The sequence below is a fragment of the Salmo trutta genome, chromosome 12, assembly GCF_901001165.1.
Source record: "Salmo trutta chromosome 12, fSalTru1.1, whole genome shotgun sequence".
In the NCBI taxonomy this organism is placed as follows: domain Eukaryota; kingdom Metazoa; phylum Chordata; class Actinopteri; order Salmoniformes; family Salmonidae; genus Salmo; species Salmo trutta.
In genome coordinates this window covers 13,554,787-13,566,389 of record NC_042968.1, presented here as the reverse complement: position 1 = coordinate 13,566,389, position 11,603 = coordinate 13,554,787, and the positions used below count along the sequence as shown (strand labels likewise).

Below are 11,603 nucleotides of genomic sequence, written 5' to 3'. Positions count from 1 at the left end.
CTGCCAGCCCAGACGGCATTCCTAGCCGCGTCCTCAGCAGAGGGAGCAACCCCTTATCCACATCAACGGGACCGCAGTGGAGAAGGTGGAAAGCTTCAAGTTCCTCAGTGTACACATCACTGACAAACTGAAATGGTCCACCTACACAGACAGTGTGGTGAAGAAGGTGCAACAGCGCCTCTTCAACCTCAGGAGGCTGAAGAAATTTGGCTAGGCACCTAAAAACCTCACAAACGTTTACAGAATTGAGAGCATCCTGTCAGGTTGTATCACCGCCTGGTACGGCAACTGCACCGCCCGCAAAAGCAGGGCTCTACGGAGGGTGGAGCGGTCTGCCCAACGCATCACCGGGTGCAAACTACCTACCCTCCAGGACACCTACAGTGCCCGATGTCACAGGAAGGCCAAAAAGATCATCAAGGACAACAACCACCTGAGCCACTGCCTGTTCAGCCCACTATCATCCAGAAGGAGAGGTCAGTTCAGGTGCATCAAAGCTGGGACCGAGAGACTGAAAAACTGCTTCTATCTCAAGGCCATCAGACTGTTAAATAGCCATCACTAGCACATTAGAGACTACTGCCCTATATACAGTACATAGACCTGAAATCACTGGCCACTTTAATAATGGAACACTAGTCACTTTAATAATGTTTACATATTTTGCATTACACAGCTCGTATGTATATACTGAATTCTATTCTCTTAGTCTATGCCGCTCTGACATTGAGAATCAAAATATTTATATATTCTTAATTCCATTCCTTTACTTTAGATTTGTGTGTATTGCGTGTATTGTTGTAAAATTGTTAGTTAGTACTTGTTAGATATTACTGCACTGTTGGAGCTAGAATTACAAGCATTTCACTACACCCGCAATAACATCTGCTAAACCCGTGTATGTGACAAATAAAATGTGATTTGATTAGCTCATTAAAACAGAAGAACTGTAGTGACCCAGTCTTCTACTCTGCCTACTTAGCAAGCCATCACCATGTTACTTGTGGCTCTGAAAACACAAATTACAAATTCGAGGCTGGCTTTAAACACTTGGTTGATGTTCTCTCTCGCTTTACTGCAGGATGTTAATCGGTATGTAAAAAGGGGAGGAGGAGGAGGAGAGATGGAGGAGGAGGGATGGCTTGAGGAATAACTGGGAGGAGTGGTGGTAAAGTAAAGACTTTTGGAGCATTGTCTCTCGTGGGAACGTTCTTCTCCAGAGGTGATTAACTGCTGTTGGTCTAGGGAGCCCAGGAGCGATACACACACAGCCAGATGGAGAGGGAGAGAGGGAGAGAGGGAGGGATGGAGAGAGGGACAGTTAAAGGAGGAAAAGGATGCAACGGATGGTTGAGTGCGTGGGAGTAGGAATTGATCATGTGAACAAATATCAGATATATAATACAATCTTGTTAGACAAAATAAGCACTGCACTGCTGGAGTACACAGCATTAATATCTGACAGTGAGTCTGGAATCGATACTTTTCTCCATTACACGTACAAAACGTTATTCTATGGCCTACTGAAAAATGAAGGCAGGCCCTTTATGTAAGCTGTAGCATTTAATGTGACAATATGGAGGGCAAGGGACTGTTTGATTTATAGTTCCAAGGAGAGTCCACCTCCCATTCCTCCCTGAGTCATGCTGGAATAGTCCTGGACATAAAACATGTAGTAGAAGCACTAGAATAGAATACAATAGAAAATAATAAATATTTTGTATTCATTAAGTGTAATAGAGTGTATTTGACCGGCATTGAAATCCAATATTTATTTTGAAGCATAGAGGTGTGAAAGAGCAGATCTTGAACACACTGGCCCCGTCTGAGCCTTTGCAGGAGCGGTGTGATTCTGAGAGAGAAGTGAGAGGAAAGTCCCAGTGTTACACTCAGATGACATGACCTTACCCTGCTGGTGTTGTAGGGCCTCGTGCTGAATGGGTGCTTTTGTTCATTAAATCAATCATTCTTTTGTGAAAATAGCCTTCCTAATGAGATGGCGGATTTTAATGAGGTCACAAATTGTCTGTCATGGTTTATGGTCATTACTATTTACATTTTGTGTGTGCATTCAATTTGCTTTTATTTTCCTCTCGGTATAGTTGGACGTCGGAGGGAGAACACAATGAACACACACGCACGCACGCATGCACGCACACACACACACACACACACACAGACACACACACACACACAGAGACACTGCAATATCAGCCGTGTGGTCTGTGGAGAGGGCACTGAGTGGGATATTCTTTGATAGTGTAACAGACAGAAGGATTTGTACAATATCTCTGGGGATGTGTTTCTGTATTTTGCTGACATGTTTATACTCTACTCTGTCTAATAATCCAGTCATCAATACAAGTGACATTTGCCCCCCGCACACCATACTGCCAAATCAAGGAGCAGCCTTCTCATATTCCACAACAAACGCATGTACGCAATAACCTGATAAGGTTCTCAGACACAGCGGAGAAAGAAAATAAATGACATTACGAGAGAAAAAGAGATTTGCAGCCATGGTGATCTTCTCTATAAAATCAGAACTATGTCTTCTTCTCTCTCACCCCCCCCCCCTCCCCCCTCTCTCTGTGAAATAAACAGTTGTGTATTTCACTGTCTGGCTGTAGCTTGGATGTTTAAATGAACATAAACACCAGCCTCTGTCGGGAAAATAGCGTCTTTAACCCCGTAGGGGATGGAGTTGGTGAAGGGGTCGGGGGGGCGTGAGGGCCCGATAATGCAGTGGCGTGTGAAATGTGGAACAGCGAGTCATATTTCTCCCAGACACTCGGCACTAGCTCGCAAATGCTGCCATATGGCCCCGATTAAACTCATTTATGAAAGTCCCCCCCCCCACACTGGATGCTTAGTCTGCTGCTGCGTCTCCAAAGTGTTTGTCCTCTGCACTCAATTAGAAGAGTGTGTATGTGTGTGTGCGTGCGTGCACGTTTTCCACTTTAAAGGTTACAAGAGGGAGACACATGTACTAGGACCCTGAGGTTGTCTATGAGGTTGCTGTTGCTAATATAGATGAAAGAATGGGCCATCCCACTCACTCTCTTCAAACAGAGCCTGAGCTGTCCTCTCTAGACCACTAGAAGGAGAATGCAGAACCAGCTGTGGTTCGGTCAGTATCAGACATAGCTGAAGGCTTCCTACAACAGACTGGGATGAAGACGAGTGAACACAAACAGAAACAAAATAATGCTTCACATGAGGTACACATCAAGGCCCATTTTAAAGGCTGGCGTGAAAAAGCTTGTTTGTCTGCGTGTGCAAATACAATAATATGGTGTAGATCTGCATTGACGTGAGTATGTGTACCATACTGCAGCAAACGGTGTGAGTATGTGAATAGTGAATGGTATGTGTGCCTGTGTGATGTGTGTGTGTGTGCGTTTGTGTGTGTATACACGTGTCTGCCTACCTGCATGCCTGTGTGTGTGAGCAGACAGAGGCCTGTCAGTGCATGCCCTGGTGTCTGTCTTCCGTCCCATGTCAGCATTATCACAGATGCTTATCAACTCAGCGGCACCAGTCTCTCTCTGGACAGATTCCTCTCTGAACACCCCCTCATCATTCGTCCAACCCCTCCCCGGGCCTCCCCTTCCCTCCCCTGCCTCCAGCAGTGCCACCAAGCGATAGCACTCAGGGGGGTCTTTAAAAGAACGAAAGCAGTTATGTATTGTGGGAGAACAGACACGTTATAGAACGCTGCATTTATGCTGAATGATGTTAAATTGTGTACTTTTTTGTATGCCTAATGACTACACGTCTTTGTAATCTACCTGAGCCTGGACTGAGAAGGGTGTTACCCTATAATTATAATAGGGAGGTTGAAATTCTCCATTCTCAATCTCAATGCAAGCTATGTCAGGCTGAAAACAACAGACGTGGACTGTTGGATCAAGCAATATTGCATGGATCTGTTTTGTTGTCGTTCTGGATGAACGAGCCCTGATCTCTAATAGGCATGGTGTTGGCAGTTTGGCACAGAAATATGCACATATATACCACTTTTTTTGGTTCTATTGAAAACTTCCCTGACTGCATTTATGCCTCTGAAAATCAATACAGAGGAGCCACTTAAAACTGTTGAGACACAACTCTAGTAAGAGAAACCACCATTATGTAGACACTCGACAGGGGGAGACTAAGAGGAGGGATCCGCAATGGAAAATTGTTCAATGAGACAATAGGTCACCAGAGGACACCGTTCAGTGTGCTTGGGACAGGACAGCATGGGGATGGAGGGATCATTCCATCCCTAGCAGCGAGGCCTGTTTCCTCTGAGCTCGTGAGACTCTGCTGCTCTGTTGCACATCACTTCCTGCGCCTCTCTGTTGTCAGGACGAACGCCAGGCAGGAGAAGAAGAGGAGGGGTGGTGGGATTGAAGTTTCCACTGTGACATCACTGTTCTGTTCCGCTCTAACCCTGGATCCCTTAATCACTACAAAAAGTAAGGAACCCCCTCCTCAAACTAACCAAACTATTTCTACCCCCCTCTTCCTCCTCCTACAGTATTTCCCCATACCTCTATACCTGTATTACAGAAACAGACCTTTAACAGATAAACTGTGTCTGATACAGTATGATGCACGAACAAACACAAGGGTTAAATTGCCTACACCCCACGCCTGGTTTCTTTGTTTAACTGTGTGTTCTAGTGAGTCAGATGTTTGTCTTTGACTGGAGGGGTATCATCTATATCTTGTTTATCCTTACTGTCTGTAATGGATATGAATCACCAGCATCTTCCTGTGTTTATCAGCACTCTGCTCCTCTCTCATTTGTCTCTGCCTATCTCTACTTTCATTCTGTCCATCCGACTGCAGCTGTTCAGCTCTAATCACCCCTGTCAGTCTCCTGCAAGAGTAGAAAGCCCAGTTCTGTGCAGCTTGACCTTCCGTAGCATGCATACAAGTATGTGAATCTCCATGGTTTGTTTGGGAATGTAGCCTACACTTACCTGAAATATCCCAACTTACCTGAAATACACTTACCTGAAATATCCCAACTTACCTGAAATATCCCTGCTGCCCACAAAGGACTATGCCCAGTGAAACAGCTCAGATGTACCTGTCTTGACCTGTCAGTATTCTATAATCGTTTTGCATTTCTATGGTAATATTCTCACCTGATTCACCAAGAGATTGATTACCCTTCATAGTGACTGATGAGGATCTCCTCCTCCCCCCTGGGTCTCCTCGGGTTGACCCCGTCAGAACTCTCTAGTAGTAGCCCCATGAAGTGTGAATTAAAGGCTGCGGCGCTCACACCCACATTGTCTTCTGTGATGATATTTCAGTAAGGATACGACGTGTGATAGATTATGAAACAGTCAGCCTTGGAACTACATAGGCATACACGTAAATAGAGGACTCTGGTGGTGATATCATTGGTGCGTAAAGTTATAGTGCGTCATTGCAAATACTCCTAATTGAAACGGGTTTTCTGTGTCATCAAATTCATTTTTTTATATTCGGGGTTATCTCCCCACTTAGTGACAGTTGATATTCCCACGTTATACCCTGTAAACTACATGATATATGTTTTTACTAAATTGGCAGAGAGTAAAGAGCACGAACTTGGTGGGCCTATATCGAAACACGCAGAGCAGGTTACACGTTCAATATTTTAAGATGCTTAAAATCTTCGCATTTTCGGTAGAAATGTATCAATATGGTAAAATGCTGCTCTCACCGTGAATGAGTACCCAATTGGAAATGATGAATAAATGATATGTGCGCAGCTCTTGGAGTTGTACGGTAAAAGGGTGGCTACTGAAACGTGGCTGGTTGAATTTGTGTCTGTTTTGTTTGCAGCTCTGATCCGCTCCGTGCAGCCCTATACAGTCATTGGTACAGCTCTGAGCAGCGCCAGCCGGACTGGACAGAACATACCGAAGACAGCTCTCCGTGAAGAGCGAATCACCTCGGCGCGTTTGTCCCAAATCAAACCACACAGACAGAAGGTAGCATATTCTCCGTCTATTCATGGAATTATTGTCAGGTGGCGTAGGTTGCATTTATTACCAATTCAGTTCGATAGTTGTGGCTTCTACCCATCCTGCCTGAAGGTCACACGCGGAGCTGCTCAGCACCGACCGCCGCGCCCCTTCAGGACTTCGTCATCCAGGTAAATGTTTGTGGAGCGTTAATAAATCGTTTGACATGGTGTACATTGTGTGTATAACATGGTGCACATTATGTGTATATTGAGCAATTGTTTGAGGTGTTGCTTTTACCAAGTTGCATTGCTTGCAACATAAATGTTATTAGATGATTCTAAAATGCTATTTTGTTTAAAAGCCTACTGCAACTACAAAGTATAGCCTATGTCGGCTTGTTTTAATTAATTATGCATATGGAAGGAATATATTTTGGGAAAGTATGCTTGTTATTGTAAATGTATTTGTAGTATTTTTTTAATTTTATTTTTTTACCATTATGCATCTCCAATCGCCAATTGTAGGCTGCATAAACCCAAACGCTTTAGCCTAGGCTACACGTAATAAGACTAACTGAAATGTCCTCTTAGTCTATTCAAGATTATATTGCTATTTTTTTTACTATTGGCTATATACATTTATAGCATAAATAGTTGACGGGTATGGCTTTGGGCTGATAGTTTATCTTCTCTACATTGGATAAGACCTATTGATTGAGAGTGGGCGATTGACGGTAGGCAATGTACAAAAATAGATCTAAATAATTCAGATTTAATTACTGTTGCCTACATGTGAAATTAACAAAATGATGAGGCCTGTTATAACATTTTGGAAAAACCAAGACTTAAAGTAGGCCTATGTAATTTGGTGACATTTAGCAAAATCCACTAAAGGTGTAATAACAACTCAATGTGGAATTGCCTGGCACCTTGTAAATCCCAAGACAATTAGCCTAATTAAAGTGAAATAGTACCTTTTAGTTGTATTTTTCTCTTGCAGATAAACTGGCAGGTTTCACCCGGCTAATGAAACCATGTCTGCTCTTATCTCACTGGCCATAAATAGCTCCTCCAGAGCGGATAATACATTAGCTTGATAACTATGTTCAACAGAATGCAAAATCTCTGGCAGGAGTGAGGTCCGCAGGGGAAGTTTTCTGCAGTTATCTTTAGTAAACCGCTTTGAGATAGAGATGACAGTACAAGAACCTGTTAACCTGTAGCCGGGAAATCAAATGATTCTCTTTCGATTATTCTATAGGCGTAGTGGGCGTAAACGGTGTGTTGCGACTGCGTGTGGCGCGCGCAGGGGAGGAGGTATGTGGCCTAATGAACAATGACCATGTATTTTATAGGGAAATAGAAATCATGCAGTAGCTTTCTAAGAGGACCTGTGGAGATGAGGGGCCACATGTCAGACATGGCCTCGTCAACTGGCCTTGCAGAGTTGCCTCGCGTCCAATGTGAAGTTCCAGTTATCGTGCCTTATCTCTGTGCACACACAGCTGTTTGTTGTAACACACGGCCCGCTGTCGGGGTTAGTTTGCGTCATAGCTGAATTCCCGCTGGGAGAGTGATTATTGATGTGTTATGAATGATGCAGAGACATGATTATATTACAATGTTTGTATATCCTACGTGTGTGTGTGTGTGTGTGTGTGTGTGTGCGCGCGCGCATGGCTCAGCTGTCAGGTATAGAGACAGACTGTTTTTCCAATGCTAACCCGGTGGGACACCAGCTCTATTGGAACCACACTAAACAACAGTTAAATTTCGAGAAGATCAACAATGAGGAGAGAAACCAAGGCAATTCACCCGGAGCAGCGCTGCCGCAGAGACAAAGAGCACTTTCTAGCACTTTCTCTCCCGGCTGCTGCACACAGAATCATTCTATCAATTCCAGGCCTTGGTTGCCTGGCACAACTTGCATGCCAACCGGTGATGTCTTCAAGTGGGCATCGATACTTTGTTCTGCTCCAAAAAGTTAAGAGGATGGATGACAGGCAGGCCAGTGGATATAACACTACTTTAGCCGCTAGCCTCACCCACATCCCCACCATTATCTCCTCCCTGCCATACTGAACATTAGGAGTATGGCCCGGGCACTCAGGAATCATCTTAGGATACATCTATGACTGTGGATCTACCTACATTCACTCTTTCACTCAGGGTTTTCAACTACTACGGAATGGACAGGTCCATGTTCATTGATTTATGTAACAGCAACCCTTCACATGCTACGGTCTCTCTGACTCACCTCCCTCTCTCTTTCTGTCTCTCTGCCAGTGCGACCGTCATGGACCACATCATTGGTGTTTAGCAGAGCTTGGTGTGTGTATATTAGACTATGGCAGGTCCAGGGACAGTGGTTCAGAAGGGTATTTTACAGTGATGTCTATGGTATTTTACAGTGAAATTTCATCACTTTGTTTCCAACTGTCTACTGTTATTACAGACAGCCAAACGTGCAATTAAACTCAGACAGTGTGAGCTCTGGGTATAACCAGTTGGCTCCCTGCGCGTGCGCGCGCACACACACACACACACACACACACACTGGATTGGGTTCTGGGAGATTACTGGAGTAATGTGGAGGCACATCTGTCCTGTCCTCCCACTCCAACGGTCCATGTTTCCCCCCCCTGGTCTTTTGACAGAGGTGGTCATGTTGTGTGTCTGTGTTGGTGTGTCTGTGTTGGTGTGTCTGTGTTGGTGTGTATGCTGGCAGAGATGGCGTACACCGTGCGTGTTCCCCTGAGGGTGAGGGCTGACTGTGCTGTGTTATGCTGCAGTGGGTTTAGTAGCGTTCTGTATGATCGATATGCTCCTGTCTTACTGTGAAATGAGTCAGAAAGGGCAATGTGGAGCCGGACGGCTGCTGTTGCTATGGCGGGGAGAAGAGTACACAGTTGCTATCAAGGGAAACAATGACTTTTGTGTCAATGTCACCACGGCCTGTGCTGTTTTCTGGGAGCTTTGGCCTGATTTTTATCCACATACATTATCTGTGTAATATGTTTGTGTGGACATGCGTGTGGGTATAGTCTTTTTCTGTTCCTCTTTGTGTTGTTTTGAGAAGCTCTTTGTGTGTAGAGAGAGAAAGCGTGTATGTGTGTGAGAGAGACAGAGAGAGAATATACTGTAACGGACCACATAAATCATTCAGAATATTATGTGCTGTGCGATGAGGACGGTGCAGGAGCTAAGCTATGTGCTTTGCTGTAAGTTAGAGTGCAAGTGCATGGCATGCTATACAGTACACACCACATGACCATTTTGTGTGTTCTCTGAGAGAGAGGGGAGCAGGCTATACGTTCATACTAGCCGGGGGGGGGGGGGGGGGGTACTGTATGTGTGGCAGTAACCAGCACCTGGAGACAGAGGGAGATGGATGGAGGTTGAGAACGATGGGGATCCATAGAGTAGGATGATAGATGGATGGAGGTTGAGAACGATGGGGATATACAGAGTAGGATGATAGATGGATGGAGGTTGAGAACGATGGGGATACACAGAGTAGGATGATAGATGGATGGAGGTTGAGAACGATGGGGATACACAGAGTAGGATGATAGATGGATGGAGGTTGAGAACGATGGGGAGCCATAGAGAAGGATGATAGATGGATGGAGGTTGAGGACGATGGGGATATACAGAGTAGGATGATAGATGGATGGAGGTTGAGAACGATGGGGATCCATAGAGTAGGATGATAGATGGATGGAGGTTGAGAATGATGGGGATATACAGAGTAGGATGATGGATGGAGGTTGAGAACGATGGGGATCCATAGAGTAGGATGATGGATGGATGGATGGATGGAGGTTGAGAACGATGGGGATATACAGAGTAGGATGATAGATGGATGGAGGTTGAGAACGATGGGGATACACAGAGTAGGATGATAGATGGATGGAGGTTGAGAATGATGGGGATATACAGAGTAGGATGATGGATGGAGGTTGAGAACGATGGGGATACATAGAGTAGGATGATGGATGGATGGAGGTTGAGAACGATGGGGATCCATAGAGTAGGATGAAAGATGGATGGAGGTTGAGAACGATGGGGATATACAGAGTAGGATGACAGCGGGATGGAGGTTGAGAACGATGGGGATATACAGAGTAGGATGATAGATGGATGGAGGTTGAGAACGATGGGGATCCATAGAGTAGGATGATGGATGGATGGATGGAGGTTGAGAACGATGGGGATCCATAGAGTAGGATGATGGATGGATGGAGGTTGAGAACGATGGGGATCCATAGAGTAGGATGATAGATGGATGGAGGTTGAGAACGATGGGGATCCATAGAGTAGGATGATAGATGGATGGAGGTTGAGAACGATGGGGATATACAGAGTAGGATGATAGATGGATGGAGGTTGAGAACGATGGGGATATACAGAGTAGGATGATAGATGGATGGAGGTTGAGAACGATGGGGATCCATAGAGTAGGATGATAGATGGATGGAGGTTGAGAACGATGGGGATATACAGAGTAGGATGATAGATGGATGGAGGTTGAGAACGATGGGGATACACAGAGTAGGATGATAGATGGATGGAGGTTGAGAACGATGGGGATACACAGAGTAGGATGATAGATGGATGGAGGTTGAGAACGATGGGGATATACAGAGTAGGATTATAGATGGATGGAGGTTGAGAACGATGGGGATATACAGAGTAGGATGACAGAGGGATGGAGGTTGAGAACGATGGGGATATACAGAGTAGGATGATGGATGGAGGTTGAGAACAATGGGGATCCATAGAGTAGGATGATAGATGGATGGAGGTTGAGAACGATGGGGATATACAGAGTAGGATGAAAGATGGATGGAGGTTGAGAACGATGGGGATATACAGAGTAGGATGATGGATGGAGGTTGAGAACAATGGGGATCCATAGATTAGGATGATAGATGGATGGAGGTTGAGAACAATGGGGATCCATAGAGTAGGATGATAGATGGATGGAGGTTGAGAACGATGGGGATATACAGAGTAGGATGAAAGATGGATGGAGGTTGAGAACGATGGGGATATACAGAGCTGGATGACAGCAGGATGGAGGTTGAGAACGATGGGGATATACAGAGTAGGATGACAGAGGGATGGAGGTTGAGAACGATGGGGATATACAGAGTAGGATGATGGATGGATGGAGGTTGAGAACGATGGGGATATACAGAGTAGGATGATAGATAGATGGATGGAGGTTGAGAACGACGGGGATCCATAGTGTTACGAACCGGCTCAGGGTTCGCAACAAAAGGGAGACAACGTGGAGACAAGGTGTATCAAAAATATATATTTATTAAATAAAGCAACTAAGAAGTTAACAATGGCATGTGTAATCAGTAATCAGTAATGTAAGTGAGTGTGTTGCATACTTGAATGTAATATTGCAGAGTGTTGAAAGGTGCCAAAGCAAATAACCAAAATAACCACAAAACTCCCCAACCAATATCAACAAGGTGTCTGCGTGGAGAGAGTCTTCTCAATGAATGGGGAAGAGGTCCATTTATCCTGGGAAACACCTGAGCCCAGGTGTTTCCCCTTCATCTGACGACCCTTCCAACTCCGCCCACCGGCCTCCTAATAAAGAAACAAGAACAAGAGAGAATACGGCAGACAG

At 45.0% G+C, this 11,603-nt stretch overlaps 1 long non-coding RNA gene across 1 annotated transcript; it reads left to right on the top strand.

Annotated features, from left to right (window-relative positions):
- Positions 1–9,311: 9,311 nt before the first annotated feature.
- On the top strand, positions 9,312–11,102 carry LOC115202947 (uncharacterized). Its single transcript, XR_003880088.1, has 2 exons — positions 9,312–9,444; positions 9,778–11,102. It is a non-coding gene; the product is annotated as an uncharacterized LOC115202947 (long non-coding RNA).
- Positions 11,103–11,603: the final 501 nt, after the last annotated feature.